General features: G+C 43.8%; 1 long non-coding RNA gene across 1 annotated transcript in view; it reads right to left on the bottom strand.

Annotated features, from left to right (window-relative positions):
- LOC137425201 (uncharacterized) overlaps window positions 1–12,732 on the bottom strand; it is a 48,500-nt gene extending 35,768 nt beyond the window's left edge. The window contains exons 1-2 of the long non-coding RNA XR_010984071.2: window positions 12,633–12,732; window positions 12,202–12,282 (exon numbers count right to left, since the gene is read on the bottom strand). This is a non-coding gene — a long non-coding RNA (uncharacterized LOC137425201). The remainder of the gene's footprint in view (window positions 1–12,201; window positions 12,283–12,632) is intronic.
- Window positions 12,733–19,919: the final 7,187 nt, after the last annotated feature.

The following is a 19,919-nucleotide window of genomic DNA, read 5'->3' as shown; positions in this document are numbered from 1 at the left end:
TGCATGTAAATAGAGGGGGGGGATTGTCACCGTACTCGCAAGCCGTTCGCTTTGGACCAAACCATTTCATGTAAATAGAGGGGGGGGATATAATTTTATATATATATATAGTACGGGCATGCCCTAGTAAACTACAATTACACAAGCGACAATTAATGTGGGAAAAGCAGAAACATTCCTTCGATACGATAACTCCATAAATGAAAATTGGAAAGTGTGGAGACAAAAATGAGGACCAGCCATCAGTAAAATATTGTATATATAAATAATTAATACATTTTAGATGCATTCGGATAAAATTTTACTCGAGTAAATCTGGTTAACCATTCTTGGGCATGAGTGATTTGAGTATGCCACACTTCAACGCAAATTTGTGAGAAAGTGTCGAAGTTGATTTTTGTCAAGACAGCCAGATTCAGGTGCCTGCGACATGTTTACCTTAGAAACAGCCCTCAGACTTTTTTGAAGATAAAAGTCAAATAAAAGTGTGTCAGCTCTTGGACTAACAACATGTGACATGGATTGCCACCATCTTGGAACTACCCAGAATGCTTCGCCTCAACAATGAGTTGCCAGATGTCACCACCAACTCTCGACAAACTTTCAGCAACCAGTCCTTGTTTTGCAATCACAAACGGTCAAGGTTAACCTTGAGGGCAGGTGAATAATTGAAGAAATTCACAAAGATTATGGGAAAAAGTAATAATCCTTCAGGTGTGTTATAATGCCTTGCCAGAAATAAAATGTACACCCCTGATTATAAACAAACTTTATATCAACAATCTGTGGTATGAACACAGTGAAATGGACTACGGATCCTTAGTATCTGGTAGCATGTCCTATGGCATCATACAGGGCTTGAACCTGTGAAGACATCTAATTGTCAATATTCTGAATGACAGTCTGATCCATATTTTGCCAAGTGTGGTTTAGATTTTGTTGCAGCTCTTGATTATTACTTGACAGAAGTCGGCTTTTCCACAGCTCTCCATCCATATGGTTCGCAGACGCGTTTGACGGCGTTCAATCAGGAATATGTGGCATCAAGAGAAGGTGAAGCCCATTCTTTATCTTCCAAGCAGAGGTGGTTCTGGACATTGGCACCATCTAAATGCAGTACGTGGGTTGAGTTCCATACAGCAATGTGGCTTTTGCAGGTATAAAATAAATTGTGATGGAACAGCCTCCTGGATTTTATCTACAATGGTCCACATTAAAGTAGTGTAACTGCAGTTCCCAATGAGTGTTATAACCACAGTTAGCATGGTGAATAACCACAGTTCCTAAGGAGTATAACCGCAGTTGTTAAGGAGTTTAACTGCAGTTCCCAATGAGTGTTATAGCCACAGTTCCTAAGGAGTTTAACCGCAGTTTTTAAGGAGTTTACCTGCAGTTCCCAATGAGTGTTATAGCCACAGTTAGCAATGTGAATAACCACAGTTCCTAAGGAGTATAACCGCAGTTGTTAAGGAGTTTAACTGCAGTTCCCAATGAGTGTTATAGCCACAGTTCCTAAGGAGTATAACCGCAGTTGTTAAGGAGTTTAACTGCAGTTCCCAATGAGTGTTATAGCCAAGGTTCCTAAGGAGTATAACCGCAGTTGTTAAGGAGTTTAACTGCAGTTCCCCATGAGTGTTATAGCCACAGTTCCTAAGGAGTATAACCGCAGTTGTTAAGGAGTTTAACTGCAGTTCCCAATGAGTGTTATAGCCACAGTTCCTAAGGAGTATAACCACAGTTGTTAAGGAGTTTAACTGCAGTTCCCAATGAGTGTTATAGCCACAGTTCCTAAGGAGTATAACCACAGTTGTTAAGGAGTTTAACTGCAGTTCCCAATGAGTGTTATAGCCACAGTTCCTAAGGAGTATAACCGCAGTTGTTAAGCAGTTTAACTGCAGTTCCCAATGAGTGTTATAGCCACAGTTCCGAGGGAGTATAACCGCAGTTGTTAAGGAGTTTAACTGCAGTTCCCAATCAGTGTTATAGCCACAGTTCCTAAGGAGTATAACCACAGTTGTTAAGGAGTTTAACTCCCCCCCCCACCCACCCCCCCCCTTCCCACGCCTCCTCCCCCCAAGCCCTCTCCCTTCCACACATCTCCCTGCTCTCAAATGTTGTGTTTGTGTGCTTCCCCTTCTCTCCCCATCTTGTTTTCCGCTCCCTCTTTTTATATATTTTGTTTGTCTGGTTGATTTGTTTGTGAAGTAAATGTTAGCTCTTTCACGAGCCTCGATTCAGTATACAAAAAAAAAAAGAAAAAAAAAGTTGTTAAGGAGTTTAACTGCAGTTCCCAATGAGTGTTATAGCCACAGGTCCGAAGGAGTATAACCGCAGTTGTTAAGGAGTTTAACTGCAGTTCCCAATGAGTGTTATAGCCACAGGTCCTGAGGAGTATAACCGCAGTTGTTAAGGAGTTTAACTGCAATTCCCAATGAGTCTTATAGCCACAGGTCCGAAGGAGTATAGCCGCAGTTTTTCAGGAGTTTAACTGCAGTTCCCAATGAGTGTTTTAGCCACAGTTCCTGAGGAGTTTAACCGCAGTTTTTAAGGAGTTTAACTGCAGTTCCCAATGAGTGTTATAGCCACAGTTAGCAAGGTGAATAACCGCAGTTCCTAAGGAGTATAACCGCAGTTGTTAAGGAGTTTAACTGCAGTTCCCAATGAGTGTTATACCCACAGTTCCTAAGGAGTATAACCGCAGTTGTTAAGGAGTTTAACTGCAGTTCCCAATGAGTGTTATAGCCACAGGTCCTAAGGAGTATAACCGCAGTTGTTAAGGAGTTTAACTGCAGTTCCCAATGAGTGTTATAGCCACAGTTCCTAAGAAGTATAACCACAGTTGTTAAGGAGTTTAACTGCAGTTCCCAATGAGTGTTATAGCCACAGTTCCTAAGGAGTATAACCGCAGTTGTTCAGGAGTTCAACTGCAGTTCCCAATGAGTGTTATAGCCACAGTTCCTAAGGAGTATAACCGCAGTTGTTAAGGAGTTTAACTGCAGTTCCCAATGAGTGTTATAGCCACAGTTCCTAAGGAGTATAACCACAGTTGTTAAGGAGTTTAACTGCAGTTCCCAATGAGTGTTATAGCCACAGTTCCTAAGGAGTATAACCGCAGTTGTTAAGGAGTTTAACTGCAGTTCCCAATGAGTGTTATAGCCACAGTTCCTAAGGAGTATAACCGCAGTTGTTAAGGAGTTTAACTGCAGTTCCCAATGAGTGTTATAGCCACAGTTCCTAAGGAGTATAACCGCAGTTGTTAAGGAGTTTAACTGCAGTTCCCAATGAGTGTTATAGCCAAGTTTCCGAAGGAGTATAACCGCAGTTGTTAAGGAGTTTAACTGCAGTTCCCAATGAGTGTTATAGCGACGGTTCCTAAGGAGTATAACCGCAGTTGTTAAGGAGTTTAACTGCAGTTCCCAATGAGTGTTAAAGCCACAGTTTCTAAGGAGTATAACCGCAGTTGTTAAGGAGTTTAACTGCAGTTCCCAATGAGTGTTATAGCCACAGTTCCTAAGGAGTATAACCGCAGTTGTTAAGGAGTTTAACTGCAGTTCCCAATGAGTGTTAAAGCCACAGTTTCTAAGGAGTATAACCGCAGTTGTTAAGGAGTTTAACTGCAGTTCCCAATGAGTGTTATAGCCACAGTTAGCAAGGTGAATAACCGCAGTTCCTAAGGAGTATAACCGCAGTTGTTAAGGAGTTTAACTGCAGTTCCCAATGAGTGTTATAGCCACAGTTCCTAAGGAGTATAACCGCAGTTGTTAAGGAGTTTAACTGCAGTTCCCAATGAGTGTTATACCCACAGTTCCTAAGGAGTATAACCGCAGTTGTTAAGGAGTTTAACTGCAGTTCCCAATGAGTGTTATAGCCACAGGTCCTAAGGAGTATAACCGCAGTTGTTAAGGAGTTTAACTGCAGTTCCCAATGAGTGTTATAGCCACAGTTCCTAAGGAGTATAACCACAGTTGTTAAGGAGTTTAACTGCAGTTCCCAATGAGTGTTATAGCCAAGGTTCCTAAGGAGTATAACCGCAGTTGTTAAGGAGTTTAACTGCAGTTCCCAATGAGTGTTATAGCCACAGTTCCTAAGGAGTATAACCGCAGTTGTTAAGGAGTTTAACTGCAGTTCCCAATGAGTGTTATAGCCACAGTTCCTAAGGAGTATAACCGCAGTTGTTAAGGAGTTTAACTGCAGTTCCCAATGAGTGTTATAGCAACGGTTCCTAAGGAGTATAACCGCAGTTGTTAAGGAGTTTAACTGCAGTTCCCAATGAGTGTTATAGCCACGGTTCCTAAGGAGTATAACCGCAGTTGTTAAGGAGTTTAACTGCAGTTCCCAATGAGTGTTATCGCCACAGTTCCTAAGGAGTATAACCGCAGTTGTTAAGGAGTTTAACTGCAGTTCCCAATGAGTGTTATAGCCACAGTTGTTAAGGAGTTTAACTGCAGTTGTTGAGGAGTTTAACTGCAGTTGTTAAGGAGTTTAACTGCAGTTCCCAATGAGTGTTATAGCCACAGTTCCTAAGGAGTATAACCGCAGTTGTTAAGGAGTTTAACTGCAGTTCCCAATGAGTGTTATAGCCACAGTTCCTCAGAAGTATAACCGCAGTTGTTAAGGAGTTTAACTGCAGTTCCCAATGAGTGTTATAGCCACGGTTCCTAAGGAGTATAACCGCAGTTGTTAAGGAGTTTAACTGCAGTTCCCAATGAGTGTTATAGCCACGGTTCCTAAGGAGTATAACCGCAGTTGTTAAGGAGTTTAACTGCAGTTCCCAATGAGTGTTATAGCCACAGTTGTTAAGGAGTTTAACTGCAGTTGTTAAGGAGTTTAACTGCAGTTGTTAAGGAGTTTAACTGCAGTTCCCAATGAGTGTTATAGCCACAGTTCTTAAGGAGTATAACCGCAGTTGTTAAGGAGTTTAACTGCAGTTCCCAATAAGTGTTATAGCCACAGTTGTTAAGGAGTTTAACTGCAGTTCCCAATGAGTGTTATAGCCACAGTTGTTAAGGAGTATAACTGCAGTTGTTAAGGAGTATAACTGCAGTTGTTAAGGAGTTTAACTGCAGTTCCCAAGGAGTACAACTGTGTTGATACTATTGATTTCATCGTTGTGTGTACTTCATGATGGATCACTCCCAAAGAGACCTTTCTACCCAGCAGAAGCATATCAGCATGCTGTTGGCATCTGTCGCTATCGACAAGCTTACAGTCCAACTTGTACCTAAAATCATAATGCTGGACCTGAATTCACATATTTTAACCGGGAGTCTCGTTTTCCCAAAGGCATGGCACAGCTCTCTTTTGTGGAGCTCATGTTTCTTCTCGCAGTTCCAGGACCCACGGGGGTTTGTGGAGCCTATGGCCTCATCGCAATAGTTGCCTCTGTCACGCTTTGGAGTCTCCTTAGCTTTCTGAACAGCACTCAAGTTTTGTCCACTCGAATCTCCAATAACTTTGAGTTGTACGCACATGCTAAATCAGCTGAGAGAAAAATCTCGTCAGTCTTTCACCAAGCTGAGGTCAAACTCTCGAGGAAGCCTTTCGCTCACTTTCGTATCTGCGATGTCAAACACAATATCAGTCCCGGAGTATCTCATCTGCCATTATCGAATGCAAATCACAGCTTTCATAGAGTTTTCGCAGTGCTGTATGATACTGGTCTTATGTTTCACCAGCTTCCTGTATTCCTCTATTGAACTCGTATCTCTCAAAGACGATGTTTGTACGCAGTAGACAGTACTGCAAAAACTTCATTGGCACCGGTGCTTGTCTTTGTGTAACTACGTGGAGATGTAATAAAAGCCAGGAGAAAGTAAACTCATACTCTTCTTCTTTTTCTTCTTCTATAATGACCCAAATACACGACTTATAAAGTGACATATGAATGCTAATGAGGCCTTTCCATACATGCGCTGTTTGTGTTTTCAGTGATTCGTTTCTGCTTGTCTGGGCAATTTTAACCTGCCGTTGCTGGAGTGAAATCTGTAAGTGAAATTGCCTTTCAACATAATTTTCAGCATTTAAAAGGAAGAGTGGCAATTTTAGAATAGTTAACCACAATTGTAATGTTCCTGGATGCAAATGAAACTCACGAAAATATAGGGAAAACAAGAAATATCCGTGGATGAGACCAGTGTTGAGTTCTTATCATTTCCTGTTATTACAAGCCAGCAGCCGTAGTGGATATATTAACACACACACACACACACACACACACACACACACACACACACACACACACACACACACACACACACACACACACACACACACACACACACACACTGAATTTTGCAGCAGCACTATTCATTCATGAAAAATTGTAACAACTAAACCCTGCAAAAACAGAACAAGTTCCACAAATAATAATAATAAAAAAAAACATACAATGCCATAGCCTCCGCCGTGTTTTTAGCAATTTTGCTGTACGGACTTAAAGGCCGCCCATCGCTAATTTTCTGTAAGTGGAAGTGAACCCATCGTTCATTTTCTGAGTGGTATATTTGAACAATATTGTTAAATGCATGTCCGAGAAATGGTCGAGGACGTGGTCAATATCGGGTTTGTTACAACTAAAATGGCCGCCAGTCTACCAGTCAGCCATCTTTGACCAGATCACAAAATAAAGTGAGGTGCATCAATAAAAAACAATGATGTTCATATGCAAGCCATAATTCATTGTGCGTGTGCCAAGTTCAAACATCGGCAAAATGCATGTCCGAGAAATGGTCGAGGACGTGTTCAACATTGGGGTTTTTACAACTAAAATGGCTGCCAGTCGGCCATCTTTGATCACATCACGAAACAAAGCGATGTGCATATGTATGCCATCATGTACTGTCTTTCTATAAAGTATGAACAAAATGAGTCCATGCATCTCCGAGATATGGTTGCAGACGCACGAACGGAAGGACGGGCAGACGAGAACAAATCCACAAGCCCCCATTTCGGACTAAGTCCAATGGGGGCTACTAATGGCCTGCACAAGCTTTGTGTATTTTCACATTACAGAGATGTTCATTGTTGAAGAGTTGGTTACCGTTACTTAGCAATGACACACAGCATCGTCTTTCCAATTGCAGATGCCCATTAAATATTATCAAATTGACGTAGTGCGTCAGCCATTTATTGTGCCTGGAAGCTTTTTTTGTGTGGTGAGTACATTTTCTAATTCGATGTTGTAATGATTATACACACGCGAAAACGATCCTTATAGTAGTCCAGAAGCTCCACAAGCTTCGGCATTTGCGGTTAAGCCAACATAAATCAACAAGTGGTCGCTGAGCGCCAAATGTACTTTCATTACCCCACGTACGAGAAGCGGGGTAAAGCAATTGGCTCACTTTCTGTCGAAAAACGTCAGTTTATGATCGAAGAACTACTTATAATTACAGTTGAATGTTATATTTTGAACATTGATCAGAAAACGAACCTTGAGTTTGGCAGTACTTTGTCTCTATATTGGTCCCGATCACGCATGCGCAGTGAGGAATGAGATGATTGATTGGTTTAGTCTACCAGTCAAACAAAATTTAATAAAATAGCCCTGAGTGGGCTGACGGTCATCGCTTTATCGGTTGTAGTTCAGAACTTTGCTGACTTGAGGGAAACCCCCCCCCCCCCCCCCCCCCCACTGGGATCCAAAATCGAAAAATCCAAGACCGAGCGATTCTGTGGACCATCAAGTCGAAGGGCTGTATCAGGTTTCAGAGCAATCGTTCGGTAACTAAGGGACCTCCCCCCCACACCCCATGGGGTTTTGCCCCATTATCCAAAATCGAAAAATCGAAGACGGAGCAATCGTGCAGGCTACTGTCTTGCATTCATGTGTCAGGTTTCAGAACAATCTGCTGGGTGATAAGGGAGGAGTAGCACAAATATCAAAAAGTTAACAGATGGACGGACAGACAGACATGCGGACATGACGACCCATTTTATAAGTCATCTCTTCGAGAATCAAGGACACAAACGGGCAGGCAGGGTCTGGGTAGTGAGCTCCATCATTAGGAAATTGAAAGAATATGGAACTACCCAGACTTTTCCTAGAGCTGGCTGTTCGACCAAACTGAGCAACCGGGCAAGAAGGACTTTTGTCAGGGAGGTGACCAAGAACCCAATGACCACTCTGACAAAACTACAAAGTTCCTTGGCTGAGATGGGAGAACCTGCCGGAAGGACAACATTCTCTACAGCACTTCACAAATATAGGCTTTATGGGAGAGTGACCAGATGGAAACCACTCCTGAGAAAAAGGCACATGACAGCACACCTGGAGTTTGCAAAAAGGCATGTGAAAGACTGAGAGAATGAGGCAAAAAATTATGTGGTCTGATGAGATGAAAATTGAACTCTACGTCTTCAGTGTCTTCAGCGCTATGAAAACGAGCACAGCTCGTCACCCATCTAGCACCATCCCTCCTGTGAAGCATGGTGGTGGCAGCAGTATGCTATGGGGATGCTTTTCAGCAGCAGTGACGGTGACTTGTAAGGATAGAGAAACAACGAATGTAGCCAAATAGAGGCAAATGCTTGAGGAGAACCTGCTTCAGAGTGCAAAAGACCTTAGACTGCGGCGAAGATTTATGTTCCAACAGGACAATGACCCCAAGCATACAGCCAAAGCAACACTGGAATGGCTTTAGAACAAGAATGTGAAAGTCCTTGAGTGGCCCAGGCAAAGCCCAGACTTAAATCACATTGAGAATCTGTGGAAAGACCTGTAGATTGCTGTTCACCGACGCTCCCCATCCAACTTGACAGAGCTTGAGCAAATCTGCAAGGAAGAAAGGGAGGAACTCCCCAAATGCAGATGTGCAAAGCTGATACATACATACCGAAGAAGATTTGAAGCTGTAATCGCTGCCAAACAGTCTGAAGTAATGACCTAGGGGGCTGAATATTTGCATAAATTAGCCATTTCTGTATTTCATTTTTAGTTAACCATAATTGTAGTGTTCCGGGATGCAAATCAGACACAAAAATATAGGGAATACAAGAAATATCCATGGATGCTCGACAGGTGTTGAGTTCCTATCATTTCCTGTTATTACAAGCCAGCAGCCGTATTTGATAAACACACACACACACACACACACACACATACGATGTGGGAGTAATACACGACCATCAAAATGACGTTATCCACCCCATAATGGTGTGCATGCGCAGGAACCCCTCGAAATGGTGGTGTTCGGGGCACCATAAAGTATGTCATTTGCGTGAGATAAGGATTGTAACCTAAAATGGCTCCCAAGGCTTCTAAATCAAAATAAAGACCAACTACTGCACTGTAGTTACAAGGAAGCCGGACATTAACAATACATACACACACACACACACACACAAATATATATATTGTTGCGGATCTCCCACGTCGGCTTTCCCCTTATCAAGGGGGGATTAATCCCCTTGTCCTTTTATCTGGCCGACGCGAGTCCTGGAAGTTATAACGTTCCTTCCGGTCGGTGGTAAATAGGGTTGTTGGTCGATTTTTAGTCCTATTACCTAATTACTACCACCGACCATAAAGCAAGGGAATAACTCCCACTCGAACCACGGATATTGATGGGGTATGCCGAGCGGATAGCAATCCACGATCAGAGCTGTTGACAGGTGACTAGACCCGATTCTAGCGGTTCCTAATCGTGCCACGCTTACCCACTTGGAGAAAAGACTGATGCGATCGGATGGAGAAGAAACCAGGAAAATAGGAAGAACAGATGGGTTTATTAACAAATGTACAAGAAGAAGAGGAAACGAAAGAAATGTACATGAAAGAAAGAGGAAGGAAAAGCACACAGGGCAGTCTTAATTACAGGCTTAATTTATTCCCTGGACAAACGGGCCCGTCTCACACACAGTCACTCACACGGGGAATTGCAGATGGTAGGTTGGAAGGTCACCAGCGCGTCCAGGCTCCAGTCCGGCTCCGGTCCAGGCGAAGAAAACCCCGGCAGGCAGCTCTTTGTATAGCGTAATGCAACGCGAACGGACAATTATATCACGGGGGAAGGCTGGTATATTGCGTACGTACTTTGCGCACGACTTGCGTCAAACGCCGCCTCCCCAATGTCCTGTATGCAAGCGCCAATTGTGCAAGTCCTGTCCTCTCTGCACCGTCCTAAGGTCGACCTTCGCACCGTCCTCTCATCAGCGCGCTTCCTCGCAGTTCTCTAATCAGCACCAGTGAGTAAGTCCTTTTAGCAAGCGCTCTTATCAGTCCTATAAAAGGGCTTTGTGCGCTGGCTTTTATAAGTGAAGCCAGCAAACGCTCCACGAGCCCCAACCACGCCCTGTCAGGCGATGTCACTCCAGCCCTGGTTGGCTGGTTATCGCTTACCGGCCCCGCCCTGACGGCTGGGTGACGTGGCCACACCTCCTCCTTGGTGCTCCGTCCCCTTTTTCCGGGCTTCACCTCATGGCTTATGGCGGCGTTTAGCGAGCTCTCGCTCAAGGGCAGCTAACGCTGCTAACAAAGGTGCGTAACAAATTGGGAAGGGCCATGGGGCACAGACTGGGGAGCGCGCTTAATGGCGTCGCTTGGAGGGAGGCTGCAAAATGAACGAAAGGGCCTACTTCTTATTTGATTGACACAACGCAGATTCGATTATTGGGAAAATGGCCTTAGGCCAAACAAAAAAATATTCATGTTTAGCGTCCCCGCCCGCTTCCTTTTTAGAGACCGCCTCCTTTTTCTTTTCCTTTTTTTTTTAACATCGTTCGACTGATCGCGAGCAATCAATTTTCTCACTCTCTCGATTTGATAGTCTCCATCATAATTGTTTCATGGCCGCTCACACAAAATAATCCCGTCTGTGATACACGTACATACAGGTCCGGCAGTAATATGCAGCTGGTTGTTGTAGACTAGCAAAATGTGTGAGCGTGCTATAGAATGTTAGCGCTATCGCTAGCATGCTATAGAATGTTAGCGCTATCGCTAGCGTGCTGTAGTTTCTACATGCTCTGATTTCGAGACAGACTTTCTCGATAAATTTGATCCGTATTGAGTGTAACATGTAGCTTTGAGTGTAAATTTGAGTGTAACATGTAGCTTTACCATGTTAGGAAGAAGATATGGTTGAGAAATAATGAAATACTAGCCGAAACCCGTGGAACATCCACGGAAGGGAGGATGTGGTGTATGGATAGAGTGTACCATTATGGATGGCATAGGGGATTTGCTTGTCCGAGTAAGAGTTAGGAATAAAGATGAGAATGAAGAGTGCGTATATGAACAACGATCGCCGACACCGGTACAAACAAATGCATGCTCTGGATTGTCCACTCAGTGGACGGCTTGCTTTCGCCTTCGCCTGTCCAATCAGCGGACGGCTTGCTTTGCCTTTGCCCAGCAGACGCCAATACGATGGCGTCGTAAGATGGCGTCGTATCGGCAGTTAATCGGATGCTTTTGGGCCCCAACGTCGGCTAATTCAGATTTTTTGAGTATGTCTGTACGTGATAAACAAAGAGCGCGGTTCGTAGATCGTAAATCCATGAGTGGCGTGGGCATCCGGTCACTGGGTGCGGCGTAAAAGGGATAACAAAGTCGAGTCCTTACGCTATTATTATATAGATAATGTAAAATGCATTTAGATACATTATTGTATTGTAATAATAAAATAGGTAAGATATTGTTTGCAAATCTCATCTTGAATTTTTCTGTATACCTGTATAAAGACACAAAAGAAAACAAAGTACAGTATGCAAATATATGAAATGGTCTCTTTTACCAGTCTTTTATTAATATGTTACTCAGTACATGTTGTATTTTGTCAACACAGATCGGCAAGACCCAAACATTCTACATGTATTTCAAATCTAAAGAAACAAAAAAGCAGGCGACCATCTTGGGAAAAATGAGCCTGGTGGGCATTTTGAAAAGAAAAAAAAAAAAAGAAAAAGATGCCTCCTCCTCCTTTTTTTCAAAAAGGCAGGACGCTAAACATGTTTTTTGTTTTTTTTGGCCTTATCTACACATATGAAATAACTGACGTCCTATGGTGACCTACGTGGTGCGTGTGGCCTATCTATGGGGTGCTCCCTTTAACCTTTAATGATGTTATATTTATTTACTAGTACCGACTGCAAAGCCGCAATGAGCCGGCGAAGCCAAAGCCTCTTGCCACTATTTTACCCATCACTATGGCATCAGTAGGTTAGGTAGTTGGTAGTAGGTAGGTGTAGTAGGTACCGTACCTGGTAAGACTTAGTAGGTAGTTGGTAGGTAGGTAGGTAGTTGGTAGTAGGTAGGTGTAGTAGGTACCGTACCTGGTAAGACTTGGTAAAAGAGAAGAGCAGACAGTCCTCAAAAAAACATGACCCATCACCAGGGACATCTACTGCAGCATATTCCCAAAAAGAAGACAATGGTGTCACATCCGATGGCTTTACTTGGTGCAACGTAAAAACCTCTCTCAAGTTACCACGGACTGTTGTCGAATCATGTTTCAGTGATGATAGCACTGGTGGAGGTTGTACCATTTTTCCTTTCATTTCGGTTCTTTTTCTTTCTCCGTAACAGACAACAGTGCCCAAAGCAATGACGATTTAGCTTAGGAAATTTGAGTATATGATGAACTATTTCGAGCAGCATATGCTTCCGTGTGATTCGGTTGTTTTGCACCAACCTCGTTCCCGGCGTCGCAGACGTGTCGAGGGCGCTGGTAAGATGTCCTGTGTCGAGGGCGCTGATTGGCTGATTCGGTTCTCCGACGGCCACGAGATTTCTAAAAAATAATTTTTCGTCAATGTGAGAATATTTGATGCCGTTTTCACCGTCCGAAACGCGTAATAAGCTTGTAAAAAAATATTTTTTCAAATGCTCGAATCTCATTGGTTCTGGTGTTTGATGACGATTTTCGTTGAAGATAACGAGGTTGGTCTTAACGTATTTAAATTACTAATGAGAGGTTTCATTAGATTATGAATCAAAGAACGACGGGTGAAACAAACTCCTATTGAACTTTTTCGCAATTGTTTTATGCAAACTTCCGCATCCGGTCGATGGCGCCCACCATCGAGCGCTTTCATTTTAGAAATATTTTTGCAAATGCTCGACTCTCATTGGGTCCGGTGTTTGGTGACGCGTTTTGTTGAAGATAACCAGGCCCGTGCGGGCCGATGTTGGTCTTAAATTATTTTATTAATACATCGGAGGTGCATGAGATTGTGAATCAAACGACGACGGGTGAAAGAAACTCCTAATGAACGTTTTAAATTTGTTATGCATACTTCCGCCTCCGCAAGATGGCTGCGCCCACTGCGCTTCGGATTCTCGAGCCAAGGAATAATCAGGTTTTCAACATAATACGTACTCGTTTATTGACAACACCGGCTTCGCCGGCTACAAGTGTGGGTTCTCAAAACCGCAATTATATATATACGTATATATATATATATATATATATATACTGTATATATATATATATATATATATATATATATATATATATATATATATATATATATATATACATTTATTTGTATAAACACATACATGCATATACATATACATATAAACGCACCTATACAAACACACATGCATAGATATATTAAGTACTTGTAAAAGCTATTTTATATTTGAAGTTATAACTACTTTAACCTATAAGCAATTGACTGGTTTTCCAACTGCCCGGATCATCAGCTGGGCACCGTTTTTCATCGAGGTTTCGATCCTTTCAGCCCAGAACCTCCAAACGTTCAAAGACATTCTCACAAGACCTGATCAAACAATTAGCCAAATATCCTATATTTAACATGATGGAAAATACCTTCTCAACACGTTCCACAAAATCATTCTTCACTGAACAAATTCTTGCAAATCCAAGTCGCTGAGATGAGAAGACATTGCAACCCATTTAATTGGTACATTGCTGCCTGGAAAGGTGTACAAGAGTAAGCCAACAATAACTTTTAAAACACCTGAGAGATGGGGACGTGCTTCTGCACAATGGAACTCTTCGATAACTTTCTCAGCTCACCGAACAAGGAGCTAGCTGCTCGTACTGAAAACTCCCGACCATGTGGGCCGGTGCAAGGCCCTAGTGAGTAGTAGTCCTTGAGCCAACCGGCCATTTTTTGAAGTGAATGCTCCGGGGGGGGGGAGTAATTCTCATTATGATTTTCCATTAGACCAATGTCTCAAGTGTCAGAAAAGGTGTGATGGACATCTGAGAACGGTAGCTTAGTGCCCGGATGGACGCCATCTTTGAAACCACCCAGCTCGAAAATGCCCATTTGGTGGGGTACATTGTTGCACGTGTATCTGGACTTCTATACTAGCTATCGATGTGCGGTTGACGACTAAATATACGTCCGATGTGTACCGTCTAAATAAAAAATAATATGAAGCATTTTGTTTTAGATTAATTCTTATAAAAATCAATTATCGAAAAAAAATCATATATTTTTCAATATTTTATTATTAGACTTGTACTTTTTTTAGTGAAACAACACTGGTATGATTTTCCAAATTATGCATTGTGCTACACCGTTTATCTGTCTATAAAAATAACTCAAAAACTAAAACATATCATCCACCACGAGTGTACACAAAAAATATATGAAAAGGCATGCACTTTCCACAAACCGAAACTATGTCAGTTGGAATTTCCCGCCGATAATCAACCCACAGAACCCAGTGCCGAAAGTGACGTCAGTCTATTCTATATCTATATTCTATATTCTATATCTCAGTCTGAGATTTGTTGCGGTGACCTGGTTAATTTCTGAGGGGGGGGGGGGGGGGGGGGTGGGTGGCTTAAGAACTAAAAGTGAACATGTTAGATGGCGCCACATACAACTCTATTATAGAGTTGTATTGTGGCGCCATCTAACATGTTCACTGACTTGGATGAGTATGTCTATGTAAGCTGGCGAGCTTTTCGGATATCGGAGTAATCTAACGTCAGTCTTTTTGTTCTTTCAGCTGAGATGGCCGGTGTCGAGGCGAAACGGGCGAAGATTGAACCTGAGTCCGGAACGTGCATCCTGTGCAGCAAGAAGTCGCCACTCTCTGAACTAAGCAAGGCAGCGGGCAACAGTTCTTGGAAGACATTGTGTGACGCAGCCGCAGTTAGAAACTTTTATCCAATTCTAAAGCTAGTCCAAGAAGGGCGCAGTTGAACTTCCTAATATTCCAATATTATACCATAGGGCTTGTAGATCAGACTTCACTCACAAAAACCACCTAGCTACTTTGACCAATGCAGCTAGAAGTTCTTCAGTTGATACTGGCGATGCGGTGCGACGGCGATCATCACGGGAAGAGACAGGATCAACTTCAACGGTCTACGATGATAAATGCATTTTTTGCCAGCGTGCTTCAAAATTCATAAAAGGCAGTCGTACCCGTGAAACAGTTGTCTTGGCTGTTGAACTTCGAGCAGATAAGACAATAAGAGATGCTGCGACAGCTCGCAATGATGAGAGAGTTTTGGCATTGACTACACGAGATATGGTTGCAGCTGAGGCTCACTACCACTTCTCCTGCTATAGAAACTACACACGGCCCCAAAATCCTCAAGTAGAAACTGACATTGAAGATAATATCGAGAAAAAAGAAATGATACGATGTATATTCAATTTCATTCGCACTGACTTGTTCTTGAACCCGAGGATTGTTCCAATAGTTGATGTTGCAACAGATATCCTGTCTTCAGATACATTTTCAGTTGATGTTCGTGACTCCATCAAGAAGAATCTGCAGCGCACATTACAAAGAGAGTTTGGAGAATCGCTCATCTTCTTCAATGTGAAACACCGTGTATACTTGATGCCCGATAATCTGACAAAGCGAGAGATTGCTGCAGAGTGCGTAAACCTGAAAGCAGAAGTGAAAGCATTTGAACGAACGGACGGTGAAAGTAACATTGTGCGTGCAGCTACTTCACTGCGACACCAGATCAAAGATGCTCATTACAATGAACGTTGGCCGCCTCAGCCAGCAGAACTCACTTCAGATTACGTGAAGATACCAGATTCTCTTCGTGTATTTCTGCATACTTTGATTTGCGGGAGTGGGGGTAGCTCTGCGCGTGCCGACACACTGGTATGGTCGATGGCTCAAGATATCATCAATGCTGTACACCGGGGTACCATCAGAACATCGAAGCATGTCCTACTTCCGTGGGTCATGAAAACGCTCACCGGTAATACAGAGGTCATCAGAATATTGAATCGACTCGGGCACGGATGTTCGTACACAGTTCTGGAAGAAATCGAGACAGCGCTATGCATAGACAAATTAGCAAGTGTGGAGAAAGATACAGTACCACTTCCGTCACATGTGCACCCTTCGGTCCCGACTGTATTAGCATTCGATAACATCGACAGGCTAGAGGAATCGCTGAGTGGTGGCGGAACATCGCATCGCGTCAACGGTATCATCGTCCAACCGAAGTCGCAGTCGTGTTTGCCGCCCCAACCTCCATCGGCAGTATCCAAAGCAGATAAGAAGCGATCTATCCCGTCATCCAGCGATTTAGTTCCAATATACAGCGGTGGGAAACGAGAGGGCCCACCTGCAATCAAGCCTGCAGATCTTTCTGACACTCTTGCAGGCGCAACATCCCTTGCGCAGCGCCGAAATCACGTATGGATTATGACTCGCATGCTGGAACCATGCGACCAGACAATCAGTTCGTGGACTGGTTTCAACATCATGACTAGAGATCGTGTTCAGGTGACGGAAGATGTAGTTGGCTACCTGCCGACTATAAACGCGCCTGCCACAGATATGGCAACAGTGCAAGAAATCCTCAGAGAAGCTCTGAACATCATGTCATCACTTCAGCTTGAGCGTATACCGGTGGTGCTAGACCAGGCACTATTTGCTAAGGCGACCGAAATAGCATGGAAAGATGTCGATCGATATGGAAGAATCGTGCTCATGATGGGGAACTTCCATACCATCTGTAACTTCATGTCGAGCATTGGGAAAATGTTTGGAGATGCAGGCCTTCGGGATGTAGCTGTTGAGTCAGGAGTAATCGCTGAAGGTTCCATCAACAGGGTTCTGGAAGGCAAGCAATACAACCGTGCTGTGCGACTCCACAAGTTGATGTACGAGGCACTAATGCGCATCATTTGGAAGGGCTTCCAGGTGTGGATAGAAAGCAATCATCCTGACAAGGAACCCCAGATTCGAAGCACTGACCTCAAAATTCGCAGCATCAAGGAGGATGTTTGCCACGAGACTCTCGCTGCTGCTCTCGATGATGATTCATGTGTACAGAGCTTTGACATGTTCGCGAAATACCTACATTTTCTGCGAACCAAACATGGAGACCTGGCTCGCTTCTGGATGATGTATATTGATATGGTAGAGACCCTGCTGGGGTTGATTCGTGCGGATAGAGAAGGCGACTGGATGCTTCACTTGGCTTGTGTCAGAAGAGTGATCCCTTGGTGTTTCGCAATGAACAAGGTGAACTATGCTAGATATCTACCAGTGTACTATGCACAAATGACGCAACTCCACGAAACATGCCCCGAGTTGTACAGGCATTTCAATCAAGGCTACTTCTCCGTACAGCTTAGACCAGGGAATCCATTTGCCAGAATCGCTGTTGATCAGACAACAGAAGAAACAGTAAACAAAGATACGCAAACAGCTGGAGGAACACGAGGTTTTAGTCTTCGACAAGGGGCTGTGTCACGATACTATCTAACTGCAGAAAATCGGGCTACTGCACTGAGGCAACTACGAGAAACTATCCTTGTGAATGGCAGCGACACATCTCACGCCAAGCACCCTGACTTGTCTACTTCTCGCATCAAACGTGATGAGTCTGGCGTCACAGCTATCTGTGATCTACTGGAAAATGACTGGACCAATCCATTCGCCGATGATCCGTCATGTCTTCTCAGTATATCTACCGGAGCGGCTGCGAGGGAGGACGTTTCTAATGACCTACTCAACACCCTGCAAAAGGGGGAAGCGGCGTATCAAAGCTTCCAGAAACGTCTTGAAGAGGGAACAGGCTTTCATGACACATTGAACAAGCTAAACTTGAAGACCTTTGGTAAGATCAAGCAGAAAGTTGTGAAGGGCACAAACAAGGAGATCATCCTGAGAGCTGACAGACAACTGTTTGCCACCATGATACTCATCGCCAAGACAAGGAACCTCGACATGCAACTTGTCCTTTGTCACCCACTAGGGCCGTTACCATGGTCTTTGGCAAACGTTGATGGGTCAATGAAAAAAACGAACAAAGCTGCACTTGCGAAACACATGGAAGGTCTTGTGGAACCAGCCGAGAACGTTGACAAGCGAAGTGCAACAATAATTGATGCGATGGCTCTCATACAAAAGATGCATGGCGAGAACGACACGTTCGAAGAACTATCTGACCGCATCCTTGCTGCAGCGCTTCACGCTGGTCAAGGCAGTGAGCGCATCGATGTTGTCTTTGACACATACACAGAAGAATCCATCAAAGCAGCTGAGCGTGTGAACCGCGGTTCAAATGAAGGCATCAGTTTCAGCGAGATCAGACCCGCACACAAAATCATGAACTGGCGGCGTCTCCTTGCTTGCAGCCAGACAAAGGAGAAACTGGTTGTGTTTCTGGCGGAGTCGTGGAAACATGAAACAAATCGCGAAAAGCTAGGCAACAGAACACTGTATGTCACCTGTGGTGAAAAATGTCTGGTACTGACCCGCGATAGGTGGAAGTTGGTGCAAGCACTCGAATGTAGCCACGAGGAAGCAGACACGCGTATGTTTCTCCACGCAAAGCACGCCGCTACCCACTACAAGACGATCATCTTAGTTGCAGATGACACCGACGTTCTGATCATCAGTCTTCATCTCAGCAGAACCATCGATAGTCAGCTCTTCATCAGACGAGGAACAAAGGTTCGAGTCAGAATGATCGACGTTGGAAAGTTGGCTGCGGTATTGGGGTCTGGAGTTTGCAGTGCATTGCCAGGGCTTCATGCATGGAGCGGGTGTGACACTGTGAGTGCTCTGGCTAGCCAAGGAAAGATAAAGGCTTTGAAGCTTGTGCAAGCGAATGAGCTGTATCTTCAAGCATTCACAGATCTGGGATCTTCGTGGAATGTACCAACAGACGTCTTCAATAGCATTCAGGCCTTCACGTGTCAGCTGTACGCCAAGAACACGAAGATCGTCGGTGTTAATTCGCTCCGTTATCACATGTTCTGTGCAAAGAAGGGCCAGATCGAATCTGGACAATTGCCGCCTTGTGAAGACTCCTTGATGCAGCATACGCTTAGGGCCAACTATCAGGCGGCTATCTTGCGACGCAGCCTTGAAAACCTACCAGACGTCCCAACACCATCAGCAGGACATGGTTGGGAACTCGATGATGGCGGTTCGCTCACAATCCGATGGATGGCGGGTCTACCAGCTCCAGATGTCGTCTTGAATCTCATCTCATGCACATGCAGAAGGACGTGTCGACCGTCAGATTGCTCCTGCATACTGAATGGGTTGAAGTGCACTGTTGTGTGTAAGCTGCAGGGATGCTCCAACATGGTGCAGGATGATGCTATCGTGGCTCAGGATGCCAATGACTCTGATGGCGACTCTGATGATTAACTTTGTGTGCACTGTATATTGTATAGCATATGTTGTTCTCTATTATAATGCAGGCCAAATTGCCTGAAAATCTTTATAGACAGATAAACGGTTTAGCAAAATGTATAATTTGGAAGATCATACCGGTGTTATTTGACTAAAACATGACATGTTCAATGATACCTCCGCTTGCTTATTAGGAATATACATCGTATGGTGTTAAAATCAGCTCCATACGTCTTTCCAAACTCTAGTAATGAATAATTAATATAATTGGCGGCCATTTTGAAATCCAAGATGGCCACCAAAGTGCAGATTTCCTATGTAACAATTTCCGCCTGCTTATTAGATATCGTATGGTGTTAAA

This window comes from Myxine glutinosa, chromosome 4 (genome assembly GCF_964187855.1).
Source record: "Myxine glutinosa chromosome 4, kmMyxGlut1.1, whole genome shotgun sequence".
Classification (NCBI taxonomy): domain Eukaryota; kingdom Metazoa; phylum Chordata; class Myxini; order Myxiniformes; family Myxinidae; genus Myxine; species Myxine glutinosa.
Note: the sequence above shows the minus strand (reverse complement) of the source record. Positions and strands in the feature narration are given on the sequence as shown.